Consider the following 15,555-nt stretch of genomic DNA (forward strand, 5'->3'; position numbering starts at 1 on the left):
CTGGCATAAGCACACCTAGTAAGTGAAGTTATTAGAGGTTAAGCTATGGGTTCAGCTTGAAAGATTCCACGAAAAGTATGTGAATACCAACCAAAAGGGTAAAATTTTTGAAAGCACCTAAGTGAAACAGGCACTTCAGTCACATTTTAAAAATTGACTTGGGCACTTATGAGCCTATTTATTTTCACTCAAACCCTCCTTTCTTCATCCCTTCTCTATCACTAGTGGCACTGCCCCAATGCTCCCTTTCCTACAACCTTGTAGTCATTTTCTATACCAACTCCATGTCTTCTGAGGACTCCCCGACATCAGAAGCATTCCCCAGGGGGTAGTCATGTTTCCTTTACAATGAATCAAGTCCATAGTCTTCAAACTTGTTGGTAAACCATCTTGCACACTTTTGGCACAACATAAGAAATAAACTACAAACAAAAGCCACATACCATCTACATATTTCCTGCTCTTCTGTTTTGAACACAGAGGTTTATTGTCATAATTCAGGGCAACCACACCTGTGCTCCACCTCTATGGTACAGAAAGGGCACTAAGCCTCAAGCTGTTAGTTCCCTTGTCTGTTGCCTTTCTTGGGTGGAGGCATGCATCTCTCTCCTTTTTGACCAGGATATTTCCATGTTCAACAGGTCCCTGACTTCATTGTGTTATTCCTGTCTTGCCTTCTCTTCAGAGACTAATAACAGAGTTATTGCCCGCCATTATAAGGTAACACACAGCACTTCCTATGTAAGCCTATTTTATTCTTAAGGTAAAAGCACTACAGAGAAAACATATTACAAACAATAAAAGCATCTACATGCATGCTAATAAGCTTAGCAGAGATCATCCCAACCCTAACATGGGCTCTGGTAGAAGCAGTCCTTCAAAAATCACACCCAAGGTTTTCCTTATGGATTCAAGTTCATCATAGCTTCAGCTCAGAACAAGCCTCAATAGGCCCAGTCCTTTCAACTCTTCCCTAAGGATTGGGGGCCCCCATGGACCAGAGGTCCTGTCCGTTTGCTAAATCAAGAAAAAGACCCTGAGCCTCTTTAACACCAGGCTATTTACATGAAAATCTTTTCTTTGTCGGATGATCCCTGGAGAACTCCGTTTGAACTAGTAAATGGGAACCTCTCCAAGGGGTGGCTTCAAAGAGCTGTTAACTGGAGGAATTATATTTGCAAACCCAAAGTTACATACAATCTCACAAGAACACAAACAATTGCATTTTTCATACAATGGACCCCAGATGTATTAAGCCTAGTTTAATAAAGTTTAGATTAACTGATTGTAGCGAAGCGGTGGGATACCCCACAGCCCCGCTGAGGGCCGAACCTCCCCTAACACCAAAGTGGGCAGAACCACCGGGTCCGGCGCCCGCCCCTCAGAGGTCACAGCGCCGACCCGGAAGTATAAAAGCCCGCCTGCAGAGCTCAGTGGAAAACAAGCCAGCAGAGAGAGCAGATGTCTGTGGCTGAGCTCCCGCTTGGGAGACAGCAGCAGGCCGTGACCGGCCTGCTGACTCACCAGGCCAGCCGAGCCTACCCCTCGCCCGTTACCCTGAGGAGGACTGGCCGAGCCTGCCCCTTTCCAGCTACCCCAAGGAGGAGCCGAGCCTGCCCCTTTCCAGCTACCCCAAGGAGGAGCCGAGCCTACCCTTCGCTACCTACCCAGAGGAAGCGATGCTGGTTGAGACCACTGAGGACACTAGTACGGCCCAGGTACCCTACGAGGGGGAGTGTGGAAGTAGCCCGGGGGCAGCTGACCCCAGTCTGGCTGCTGCCCTGCCAGAGCCGATGTCAGTGTGTTGCGGCCAGGATCCCCACTGACAGCAGCGAGTTTCCGCCGCTGCTAGGGCCCCCGGCTGGGACGCAGTGGAGTGGGAGGGCCTGCGTCCCCCCTGCCACCCACTCCTTGGGTGGCAGACTCCTCCTTTTTCCTGGCCTAGCGAGGCTGGGAGCTCTCGCTCATAGACTCAGCCCCTGCTTAAGAGCCTGAGTTCCTGATTATTTGATTGCTGCCCCGCCCTGACCTAGGGCCTGGGCTGCTACAACCACTGACTCAGTCCCTGCTTGAGGGCCTGAGCTCCAGACTGCGTGGTTGCTGCCCCACCCTGATTGAGGGCCTGGGGCTTTTTCTGATCCATTGGCTCAGCCCCTGCTTAAGGGCCTGAGCCCCTAACCGTGTGTTTGCTATCCCACACTACTGCTGGACCGGGACTGACGGCGGACCAGAGTGAGGCAGTGGGATACCCCACAGCCCCACTGAGGGCCGAACCTCGGCCGAGACTTCTACGCTGATTAAAGTTTATCTTAATTCCATAAGGTTTGTTCAATGTATTGTCAGTCTGTCAGTTATTAAAGGCATAATATTCAAAACTCTCTCTAATTTTGGGTGTCCAACTTTAGACACCTACTGTATAGCTTGGTTTTCAAAGTTGCTGAACTCAGACTTAAAATAGTCTCAACAATGGGATCCGCCTAAACCTATCCCCATATTAAACTTAAACTGTCTTAAACCTAAGATTGTCTATTGACTTCACTATGAAGAGAGCCTGCAGGGTTTGATTGGTCCAGTACCAAAAATGCATGATGCAGAGGCTGGTCCATTTAGCCCATATGACGCAAACCTTGCAGGATTTAAGAAAGCCCAGTCCAACAAAAAATAAGTTGGTCTTGTGCCCTTTTTTTATGATGTTTTAAGAAGGATTGGATGTTTAGGGGAGGAGGCTCTTCTGTTTAAAAAACCCCCACTAGAAATGCAAGTTTTAGGTACCTTGATAAAGGTAGAGGTTGGAGTTTAAGCAGATGGAGGAAGACATTTTGGGGAGTTAAAGAGCAATAGGACTTGATGAGAGCCTGGGAATGTGAAGGAAGAAGGTAAGAGAAGTAAAAATAACCCAAGATTGCAAAGTTGGATGACAGGGAGGTTCATAGAGTTGTCAAAAAAGATGGAGGAAGCAGGGAGAGAAGACGCAATGAGCTAGAAGATGAGAAGCTCATTTTTAGACCCAATTACTTTAAGAAAGTGAACTATGAGGAAATTGTGGAGAAAGATTTATCATTACTAATGCCAAATCCAGGCTGTAGCAAAGTCTGTGTGGCACTGGCAGCAGTACATGCATAGATACTCTGGCAGATGCCTTATGTAAGGGCAATTTTACCTCCATAGACCAGAATGCCGTGCTTCAGACAGCACTGTGCATGGGCTGGAAGAGTGCATATTTCCACTCCTTTTAGAGACCTGATCCAAAGCTCACTAAATCAGTGGGCATCTTACTATTGACTGATGGCCTTTGGATCAAGTTCAAAAGAAGCAACATGTGATGTCATCTAGTGCTTGTTGCTGATATTTGATTTAATGCCTGCTCCATTTGACCATGCAGTTTGCTTTGTCACACTAGAAGGCTGTAGTTGTCAGTACATGATATGCAACGTGGCAAGATTCTTTTTGCCAGCCACATCATGTGTAACACTGCTTGCATACTACAGAATGACTTCTTATTCCTTTTTTTTTTTAAATCACCACCTGTGCTAGCAGGAGTAGTGTTTACCCTTAAATTTTACTGACAGGCTTAATATTGTCTACTCCGCTCCATGTTAATATATATGCAATGTTATTGTAGCCTTGCAGATCCCAGGATATTATAGAGACAAGGTGGGAGAAGGTGCAGTAATATCTTTTATTGCACCAACTTCGGTTGGTGAGATAGACAAGCTTTCAAGCTTAAATATGAGTAGTTAAACACCAGAAAATAACAACTACAAAAATGTGCTTCAGAAAAGGTTGTACAAGTACTCTCTGAACCTAGAAGAATAAAATAAAAATCTTTTTGTAGATTTACCTCTGAAACCATCTGGTCAAGATTCTGCCACGCACCGTCTCTCTGTCCCTCACTTCTCTACATAGCAGAGCAAAAAAATATTGCTCCAATAAACGAATGTCAAATACACACTGTTTGCACTATCCAGCTATCTTCTTCCAGACATCATTCCTGGTAAAAAGAAAAGTGGAAACAGATAACTATTACAGTAATTTGCCTATTACAAAAAATACTCCGCTGCATTTTCTCATTTTCAGATCTTCCTGCTATTTAACATTTACATATAAAATAACTTCTGCTGTCAATTATTCTGATTGATGTTTTAATAAAATGTGAGTAGCTGTCCTGAGATAGGAAAATGACTGCACCCAACAAAATACCTCTGTAGGTCTCAGCCTCCCTGCAACATGGATCGCTGCACATGCTGTGACCCTGGGTTTGGGAAATTTACATTTTTCAGGGTATGAAAAGAATATATGTATCTTGTGTGAGATCTAGGAATGCTCATTTTTCTCTGTCTCTTTGCAGATTTATGAGCCCTTGTTACACGTAACAGATGTCTCCAGTTACATCGGGGAAAATAAAGTTGGATAATTTATAGGGAAAAAAGCATTTTTACATGGATTTTTTTTTAAATGCTCCACACTTTTTTCATATATGGAATGTGACCTCTGTGTGAAAATGGCCCATATTTTTTATAAATACAGCCCTCTGACTGGAACTGTCAGCAACATGAACATTACACATACTTCAGTAGAAAAAAAGAACAAAAGAATTTCTGAATTTGACACAGACATTTCAATGAGAAAAAAAATCCTCCATTAAAAAAGGGGAATCAGAGGTGAAGTCACAAATGTTACATTGTTTTCTATTCTGCCATGTCAGCTATCTGCCCTGTTGACCCAACTGCAGCTTTTTGCCCTCTGACATTTAACGAATGGTTGCAAAGCTAACACAATCTCTGGAAGGACTCCAATTAGCCATCTTCATGAGATTCTCAGTACTGTTAAGGAATTAGCTACACTCAGGAAATATGACTCCCCCAAAGTAGAAATAAAATGATTTATAGACAATTTGATTATCAAAACTTTAAAAACCTCATAAACCCAGGAACATATCTAAATATTTATTTGTTGCCATTCAAACACTGTGCTTTTTTGTAGATAAATAATTTATTTAACACTTATTTAAGGTTCAATCTTGCTCTCCTATATGTGGGCTTATATTTCTGTGGAACCCTTATAATACCCATGATAGTACAAGATACATGGTACTATGCATGTAAATGTCCTCACCCAAAAAGTGTAATGGCCTCACTGTGCCTGTAAGTTTACCATAGGACTGTAGAATCACTGATACATGTGCATACTTCAAATATAGAGCCCATTTTCCCTCTCAGTTATTTCAGAGCAACTTCAGAATTCACCCTTGTTATCGTCTTAGTTCATACATGATATTTGTATTCCATATCTGAAACTAAGTGTAAACCCCTCTGCAATTGTGCATACCAGTATTACACTAAAAGGGTTACCATACCATATATAGATATGAACTGAATTTCAACATTTTTTTAAGCATTTTTCTTGAACTTGGCAGTTTGTATGGTCTTTCCAGCAGGAAAAAAATACAGCATTTTTTCAGTTGCACTGAAATAACAGCCAAAAATAGGTTCTCATTTCTATATTGTAGCATAAAGGAAGTGGAGGCTTTGGTAAACTACTAATTTTTGTTGGGATAGCCAATAGTAATATGTGGTGCAGAATTATTCTAGATTCCAATTCTGCTCTTGATGGAAATTGGTGCTGTGTGTGATCAACACTGGGAGAAATATTTTACATACAGGCCCAAGTCCTTTCATCCAGTACACAGCCCGAATAGTGTATCTCCAGTCAGGGCAAGGTGGAAAGGGATTCTCTTTATTAGAGTCTCAGAACTACAGAGCAAAGACTCACCAAGAGGATCTTCATAGCAACTAGAACTGGTCAAAGTTTTTCGAATGAAAATATTTCTCAATGAAACATTATCTTTTTTCAAAATTTGAAATTGTTGCAATTATTCTTCTAATATTTTTTATTTTTTCAGTGAAACATGAAAATTAAAATTGTTGCAATTTTCTCAGTTTCCATTTTTGGTTTTCCTTCCTCCCAAAATGTGACCCTCCCCAAAATAGTGGCTATCTTCTTGGATAATCAAGTCTCAATTTCTGTCCCATGAGCTCACTTTAAAAATGTACCCCCACCATTGAGCTCTCCTATATGTGTCCTAAATGTGCTGAAGAGTCTATTTTAGGTCACAGGTTTCGTGCTGACCATGCCTCAGCTAATGGTTAACTGAAAAATCAATTGATCAAATAGGATTGCAAAAGTACAACTCTATTTTTGTCACGTCACCCTGCCTAAGCTGAATTTGTGCATCTGGTCATGAATTTCCTCAGTGTAGTATATTTTCTCAAGGGGGGGGGGGTCACCCCAAAGTGTAACGGCCCCATTGTAGTTTACCACAGCCTCCTAGAACTACTGATAGAGTTGCATACTTTGTGGTCCCATATTAATACTCATTTGTAGCAGAATACAATGTAATAATAATTTGTGGTGGTTTATTTTAAAAAGTCTGCTAGCATAAGTCACAAGGGAATAACTCAGATTGTTTATCAAACAGTGGCAGAGCTTCAAAGATTCATATAGCCCTGTATTTGCCATGAGGCATATACTCGTGCAGCAATTATAAGTAGATTTTTTTAACTTTTTTCTTTAAACATACCATAGCTACTGCAGCACAACACAATGTCACATGACACTGGAAGGGAAGATGACACAGGTCATCTCTATACAGTTAAGGCCTAATAATTTCTACAGCTTTTTCTTTAAACTCAGTTCATTTTTATACATGAATTAGTATTGTGTAATGATGCTAAAGATCACAGGTAGCACTGTCATGGAAACAGTACTCAAGATCCCCACCATCAGGGTAGGTTTAGAAGTGAATTGATGTGGGAAAATAACAAGTCCTGTAGGGAATTAAGTTACAAGTCAAAGGCCGATGATCTAGCAAACTCAGCATTACATTGGAATATCATTCTGATTAGAATAAACTGCCAGAACTGCATTATAGGACATGTCATTAAATGTAGCACCTGCAGCAGAATTTTTCACAGAATTGAGGAAAATATTTCCCACATTAATCCTTAACAGTGTGATTCAATAAAATGCAGTAGAGAAAGTTATGCTGAATACCATGTTTTAATGTAACTGAGGAGGTTTAAGTCATACTAATCATCTGTTGTGATTTGCAATCTAGGAACAAGGCTGTAGGGAGACCAACGTCTGTAGAATCGATTAATAAAAAGATCATGTGATTTCATTCTCCCATGCCATGAGTTCAAGCCTACCTCCACAGGTCTCTGAAAGTTGGCTATAGGGAATAATATTAGTCCTGTACAAGTACCCTCAACCTACCTTGCAATAAGCCTTCACAAAGTCAATGTCTTCAGAGGTAGTTAGACTTTTCTCATAAACTGACCAGCTAGGGCATGAAAAGGTCCAATCACCAACTTAGGTTCAGGAAGGAAGAAGTAGCAAAAGACTACACTTAAAACAATATTGTCCTTTCCTCACATCCAGCTGGAAAAGGAAATGAAAGATGAAGGCCAAAATTATCTTCAGGTCCACACTGTACATCATGACTTTGAATCCTCAGCTTTTCCTGTTTATAGGCCACACATTTAATCAACAAGCACAATCCGAACATGCAGGGAGAGCAGACTATCAAATCCAAAAACTACCTCAGATTAATTTTCCCTCAAGGATTTAATTTAAGAAATATGTTTTCAGTTCAAATACCTTCAAAACCATGCTCAGGAGCTAAAAAATGAAAAACATTCAAACTGGGCTGGTTTTACATTCCACTGCACTTAAGTCACAACACTAGCTGTAACAATGAGGAGCAATATGTCAGGATGATATCATCTTTTAAAAACAAAGCCATTTGTGCAATGCCTTCTAAAATAATGGTGTTCAGCATTTGAGTTCCTTTTCAATGATATTCTAAGGGCTCCTGCCTTTAGCTTAGAGCTGCAAGGAGGCAACAAAACATGGAAGAAGAAAAAAATCACTTTATTTACCAACCTAAAGATTCTCATTGACTCAATAAAAATAGATCAAAGAATTTAGCATTTGTACAGACAAATGTTAAACAAAAAATCAAAAGCAGCAACACAAGTAATCTGATGGGCACACTCAAAGGAATGAGAAAGTCAGAGAGTGGAGATCAGAGTGGCAGATGTTGTTTCTTTGATCTTTACTTTCAAGTGATGGTGCAACTCATGCTACAGGTTTGAAAACTTTCATTTTCACCCTAATTAAGGCTGACACTGACATTTGTGCTCACAATTTGCAAATGTAGTTGTGTTTTTCTAGCCCCAAAAATTACTTTTACAGAGAAAAAATGCTAGGTGGTAGAAAATCAGGTCCCAAATTTGTCTATTAATACATAGATAGTGACAAAGTGAAATAAAGAAACATGTTAAAATAGAAAATAAGAAAAAATACTATTGGCTCTAACTTGTGTAATGAGTGAAGTATCCGTACTTTCCTTCTATATAACAAGTCACTGTTTGCTAGCTAATAGCGAGAGAGGGAGAGACAGAGAGAGACTCTTTAATATTGTGCTAAATTCTACCTTCACTTAAACCCATACAAATCTATTGCTATCCATTGCAATCAGTGAGGTTTAAACAGGCGTAAGGGCAAAATTTGACCCATATTTTTTATTTCTGTAACTTCCAGCAGTGAAAAATATAGAGTATAACCTAATGTCTGTTTTGTGTATAAATCATTCACTTCATACATTGCACCCAGTGCACTTTTTATATAAATACACTTCCTATTATTTTAGCTAGAAAAAGTCAGTGATGAGTGACATCCAATCTCCTTCTGAAAGCATCATACATTTTTATCTCACTGGTCCCAACTTTGTGTCCGCAGAAAACCCCCAAGAGCAACAGCCAGACTTGTTCTCAAACTGAAATTAGCATTCCCAAATCATTTCTCCAAAGTACCATCAAAAGATATTCATGCTGCTGTTCTTGGAGACTAACCAACAGTAGCTTCATGACAATGATAACAGATATAGCTAATTGATGGTAAAGTGTATAAGAAGAATAGGAATCACATGGTAAGAATAATATTAGATTCAGAGTAATGGGTTGCTCTAAAAATATTTGTTAGCATAAAAAATCCTCCCCACCACAGCCACCTGATGCCACCTAACACACTAATCTCCATTCTGCAATAGCAGATTTCATCAATGCAAAATGTGATGATGGGACAGTCTACAATACAGTTTGTGTAAATCTGGAGTAATTCCCTTGAAGTTAATGGATTTATGGTAGACCTACCACATTTGTAATTTAGAGTATTCCTACCCTAAGTGCTGTACCTCTTCAGTGTAGATACTACCTATGCCAGCAGGAGGGGTTTACCCTTACTGATGGAAGATAATCATCCAGTGATAATTGGACATCTAATCAGAGTTCTAGGTGTGAACATGCATAACACATGGTAGAAATACACCATCAATTGGTGGAGTAGACATAATCTTTGCCCTAGCTCACAGTTGCTTCCCCCATCCGACCAGTATCAGTCCTGTCTTTCCTGGGTTGAGCCTCAGTTACTTCACTGTTTCTCATGAACCAATCTTCACCAGACTCTGGGAAAGTAACTCAGTTGTACTGCCTGTATCAAAAGAGAGAGAAACATACAACTGGCTGTCATCAGCATATTGAAGCATCACAAGCCATATATAGTGTGTATGTAGGTTAAAATCTATACACATATGCCAACTGTATAAAATTCTAGCAGAGTATTTATTCATTCCTATTACCAAGGTAAATAAATTCAAAAATAAGTATCTCAACATCTCAAAAATCTTTGCACTAGAGCTCTTCAAGGGCTTTTGAGTTAAGCAAATTTGACATTTCTAGGCTAATCCATTTATACGAGATATACAATCGATAAGTGCTAGAATTCTTTTCAAAAAGTGAAATACATCTATTACCTTAAGACTATTTATTCAGTAATAGTTCTATGATTCACCTCAGATTAAGCCAAAAATTATCCCTTAGGCATAGACCACACATGCAAAGTTCAAAGTACATAGACTCAGTTTAAAAGAATGTAGAGGGTGTGCCAAAAATCAGCCTAATAATGATAACCTAGTTACAACTTTAACTATAGTGACACTGCTACATTCACAAACCAAGGGTTCTGATGAATGGAGGGGGATGATGATAGTTTTGGAAGTTCTTCAAAATAGATTGACCAGGCCACTTGATCTCTGGAGAGGAGAAAGTGGGGGTAGAGTGTGTAAATGATTGTTTTAGGTTGAGAAAGGTGGGTGGAAGGGTTGACTGAGTCAGAGGAAGACTGCATGTGTATGGGAATTGGAATCCACCCAAGTAATTACTAATTATCTCAAAATTTGTAGGACTGGCTTTTTCTTTGCTTTCTACCATCTTGACATCACAGCTATTGAAAGTGATGGCATCAGGCTGAAGCAGTGGGAGTTGTCAAAGCCTATTAGCTTGCAACAAACCGAAGGTTGTGCTCATGAAAACACAAATATAGGATTTTGTGTTCACAAATGTGCAAACCGTTATGAATGTATGGCTTGTGATTTGCACATAAGCCAGACTGAATTTACAGGGAGGTTTGCAGGATGCTGTGTGACCCAAATTCTGGAGAAGTAGCAGCCACTGCCAGTTAGTGACAAACTATTCCCATTACATTTATCACCACGATCTCATCCTTTATTCATCTTTTTTAGGGCTGTGACATGTTGTGAGATTCTCATTTTCTGCCCCATAAAGGTTTAAAAATCGAAACCTTTCCACTATCATAAGGGAGCCCTGTGAACAATAGCACTGTTGTTTCTGAGTTAACTGACAATTTCTTGTGGCTTAGCAGGGATTTCAAGCCTGCCCAATCACTGGAAAGAAGGCAACACCTTCCACTTATTAGAAAGGTCTGTATCAAAATGTAACTATTTCTGTGTTCAACTCTGTCCTTTTCACTTTTATCAAAGGCAAACACATAGTCAAGCACTCCAAACAGCTCTGCACAGTTCAAACAAAGATTTGCTGTTTTTAAGACGTGATTTGTATTCACTAATACCTAATTCCTTCAGCTATCAGTCCCCCTATTCTTGTCACCTGCCATTCTACCCCACGCCCATATTTTCTTTGAGGAAACAACATAGCATACCAAAAATAAAATATAGGTCACTGCCCGTTGTTGGGTGAGGTGTATGTGAAAGAATAATGTTTGTTTCTTCATTTTCCTGATCATCAGGTTTTATCTTTTGGTGTTAGTATGTCTTGGAGCAATCCTGCAACATGCAAATGTACTGGTAAAATTGATGTTCTAGAATTATTCTAGATGTTCTAGATGTTCTAGAATTATTCTAGAATAATAGCAGCTAGTGACAGCTAATACTAGGATCATTCATCCCATCTGTGATGGAGTTCAAGCTGCCCTGTAATCATTTATGAACACTGTATGTTGCCCTATTATTGGTGTGTTTTCCATATGACTCTATTTGTTTAACTCATATTTGTCTGGAAAAAAAACAAGCAGGAAGGAGAAGAATGGCTCAAGATAGCCACCTCTCTGCAAACACTTAAGGGTTAAGGAATAATGCCAGAACTATCCGTTTCTGTAGGCTGTCTCCAGTCTACTTACAAAACTGGTTTGAACCAGGATAGGAAAAGGCCAACAAACACAGGAGATCAAAAGAACTCTGATTAAAAGAGGGCAATAATTGTTTGGAAAAAGCACGCTGAGGCATAGGAACCAGAATGGAGGCATCAGAAGAACTTAGCCCTGCCTAGGTTATCATCAGGGGATGGCAAAACTTTAGGTACAACAGACATGCATGTAAAATGCTCATTGTAAAATCATTTTTCTCTAAATGCTTTGTTCCTATGCCAAAACAAACAACATCTTGGTTTTCAGAAAGCTGCTTTGTCACTGTATTCCACTGGTCACAGATTCCTGAAGGGAAGAACTACACACGCCCAAACTCAGCCAGATCTGATTGGTAAGAACGGTGGATATACAGGGTAATATCACCCAGAGCATGGGCTATGAGTCAGAGTATTGCAAAATTCCACTCCAGGATAGGTAAAAGCATAAGGCCTGACACCTGAGGGGGTGCACTCAGAGAGACCAGGAAGGGGACAGAGGTGCAGTTAGCCCTGGAAACATGACACCATCCATCTACCAATAAAAGATTGTTCCCTTCATGTTTTAGTGTATTGTGCAGCTTAGTTTTATTGTGCCAAGTACTGCGGTCTACCACTTTCCTTGGGAAACTTTTCTATAGCCTATTACATTTTCTAACCGTGAAATGTATCCCAATATTCAGTTTAATTCCCCCCTCTTAGTTTCATCCTAGTTCTTAGTTTTCTCCTATTTATAGCCCCATATTCCATATGAAATAGTGTATTCTTCTCCTTTCATGTTTACACCCTTCAGATGTTTGCAGATAGTTATAGCTCCCTTAATCCCACACTTAAACAGCACTTAGCCAAGTAATACATATTATTTAGCTCTTTTAATCTTCATAACCCAATCCCTCCAGCCCATTAATCAGTTTTGCTGGTTTTCTCTGAATTCTTTTCAGTTTGTCTATATCTCTAAGCTAATAAAATGTACAGAACTCAATGCAATATTCAAGGTATAGTTGAATCAGATTCATAAAGAGCGAGATAATTACCTACTGTTTTCATGACATGCTGCATTTACATTTACATCCAAAAAAATTCATGTTGGCCTTTTTCAGAAGCCAGATCATATTGCAAATGTATGTGTAATGTGGTGTCCTCCATCACAGTTAGGTCTATTTCAGCATTACTGATTGAGATATTTTCCCTCCCATTGAATGAATGGAGGAAATTCTGGCTCCATTGAAGTCAATGGCAACACTCCCTTTGACTTTCACGGAGCCAGGATTTGACCCTCTGTGCTTCAGATTATTTTTTCTAAATCCATTGGTCTGCATTTTTTCCACACACAAGCATTTTTTTTATGTCCCAGCCATGTTTCTAGCCTGTCTAGGTCCTTTTGTATTTCTTCCTTGTCCCCACAGGTATTTGTTTCCTCCCAATTTAGTGTCATTTTAAACTTTAATTAATGTTATTTTTGATGCTCATCCACATCAATAATGAACATGTTAAATAAAACTGCAATATTAAGGATTACAATGAAATTATTTAATATCAAAGCACTATAAAGGCATTAGTATTCATACATGCTATCTTCCTTATTTGCATCAGGATCTATGAGAGTGCAACATTCAGGCAAGCTAGACATCATTTACTAGACCAGCTAGACATCAATTAAAAAGAATCTTAAGAAAGTTACTGCATTTTACCTACAATTTATAAAGCACCTATTAAAATGGAAAAGGAGCTGTATCTGGTGTTACATGGCTTAGTCTGTTAAAAAAAATGCAAAAAGAACAAAGTTCCAGTGCTCATAACACAACTGCTCCTCCATCAAGATCAGTTTTGTACAAATAGTAATTGTAACTTTTTCTAGGTTGGCTTGAATCATTACTGTAACTCTAACATAGTATAAAGTGAAATTGGATGTTCAGTAAGGTCAGCAGCTAGCATGGGGATAAGAGACAGAAAGGAAGATTTTTATTTTAGGCATCATCTTTCCAAATGAATATTGGCAGGAGGAAATAAGGAGGGAGTAGATTAGAGTTCTTGTTTATTGTGTCTTCTGGTTCAAAGTGGACCCAGAGAGTGGGAAAATGCAGCTGGGAAAGAAGCAAAAGGAGAATGGTATATTTAGACTTGACATTGCTCTCCAACCCAGCAACAGGATTGCAAAACATAATCAAGGCTGAAGTGAGCACTCTATAAAGTACTGGAAATTATTTTAAATGGAGGTTTTTAGGTAAGCTTTGACAGCTTTTAATTAAAACAGGGAGAGAACTGGCTACCCAAGCCAAGTTTTTCATTACTTAAATAGAGAGGTTCCCAAACAATAACTCTAAGTCATGTTAATAGATTAAACATAAATAACAGCAGCTGCTTTTTCATCATGTTGCAACTAATGTCAATGTTTTTTCCCGCCTCTGTTTTTTAATGTCAACAGTGTCTGGACAAATGGAACATTAACGTAAACAGTAACCTCTGGCCTTGTCTATGTTTTTCAGTATAACCAATATAGTTACACCAGCATAACCCTCTCTAATTCCGGTATAAAAGCACCTTTTTTTGGTTTAGCTTATGTCACTTGGGAAGGGTTTTTGCCTGTATAACTGTATTGATATAACTGGTAAAACATTCCCAAGATCTTAAATTTCCTGGGTTGCTTTTTGCACATGCAGTAGCTATGGCACCAAGACCATCGGGGGAGAGGGATAGTTCAGTGGTTTGAGCATTGGCCTGCTAAACCCAGGGTTGTGAGTTCAATCCTGAGGGGGGGGCCACTTAGGGATCTGGGGCAAAATCAGTACTTGGTCCTGCCTAGTGAAGGCAGGGGGCTGGACTTGATGACCTTCAAGGTCCCTTCCAGTTCTAGGAGATAGGATATCTCCATTAAAAAAAAAAAGCACTGAATAAAGTGATCACTGACAAAAGTTACCCAGATAACATTTTAAGTTTTCTGCTGAGACATCTTAGAGAGATGCTGAGACATCTTAAATTATCATTTGGATGCACACTTTAATCAAATCACAATAAAGACAGTGAATTAAAGCAATTAAATTATTAATATTGGCATACTCCCCTCTCACCATGCCAGAATCACTGCTGATGCCGACAGCTATAACTTCATGGACTTCAAAGGAATATAGCACCTGCTTACCCAACAGTGAATTTGTGCCAATGAGAGGGAGCCATCAGTATGCTAATAAATCCCTATGAGCTGAGTACAGTATAAACTAGTCTCCCAATACTTTAGTAAATTAACTTCTCTATAGTCCATTTTTTAATTTAACGTATTCTCAGTTTGCTCAAAATTAGACTTCTTTTTAGGAAAGCTTCCCCCCACCCCCCACCCCAACTTGGCTAGGTGCAATGGGATTTTCCAGTGTGCTATATACTATATCAGGGTAGCTTTCCAGTATGAACAAATTCTGATCATAAAGGATTTAATTAGTCTTAATTTCCTTACATTTTCCATCCTTGTGAGCAAGCCATTACAGTGTTTCTATACATTAGAAATAAGGAACAAACATTTCCTTTCTGTAAGTACAGGAAATGTTTGGAGAAAAGTCAAATCAATTCTCCATGGAAAAAAGCAGTAGGAAAAAGACTTGTACTTTTTCCAGTTACTATAAACCCTCTTCACCCTCCCCTCAACCCGTTACACAGGAGAAAAATGAAGTTACCTCCTCTGGCCTCTTTTCTAAAGATTTATTCAGTCATACAGTACATTGTGTAAATGAAATTAAACCAAAACACCAGAGGCTTTGGAATAAAACACTTTACTGTCTTATTGTGAAGTTCTTTTTTTGTTTGGTTTGTCTGCCATCATAAAACTAGGTTTTCATCTGAGCATGAAAAAACACAGCATATTCTATGAGAGGCCAGTCCCCATGCTGTACATACACACTTAGCCAGAGAAGGGCTGATCACTGCCACCTGCTCACAGCTGTAATTTTATGGGGAACTTAGTTGGGAAATAGCCTTAGCAGCATCAAAATGATACTTCCCACCATAG

The 15,555-nt window shown here is 39.4% G+C and overlaps 1 protein-coding gene across 3 annotated transcripts in view; it reads right to left on the bottom strand.

The window, feature by feature from the left end:
• LOC101943306 (uncharacterized) overlaps positions 1-15,555 on the bottom strand; it is a 146,538-nt gene that overhangs the window by 106,862 nt on the left and 24,121 nt on the right. For 2 of the 3 annotated variants that reach the window (XM_065596489.1, XM_065596490.1), the window contains 3 exons: positions 9,432-9,552; positions 7,276-7,440; positions 3,842-3,991 (listed from right to left, as the gene is read on the bottom strand). The gene's annotated coding sequence lies outside the window, so the exon portion shown is untranslated. Of the gene's footprint in view, positions 1-3,841; positions 3,992-7,275; positions 7,441-9,431; positions 9,553-11,079; positions 15,553-15,555 lie in introns of those variants that run through there. The other variant, XM_065596491.1, reaches the window with a different exon arrangement.

The sequence above is a fragment of the Chrysemys picta genome, chromosome 5 (assembly GCF_011386835.1).
Source record: "Chrysemys picta bellii isolate R12L10 chromosome 5, ASM1138683v2, whole genome shotgun sequence".
In the NCBI taxonomy this organism is placed as follows: Eukaryota; Metazoa; Chordata; order Testudines; family Emydidae; genus Chrysemys; species Chrysemys picta.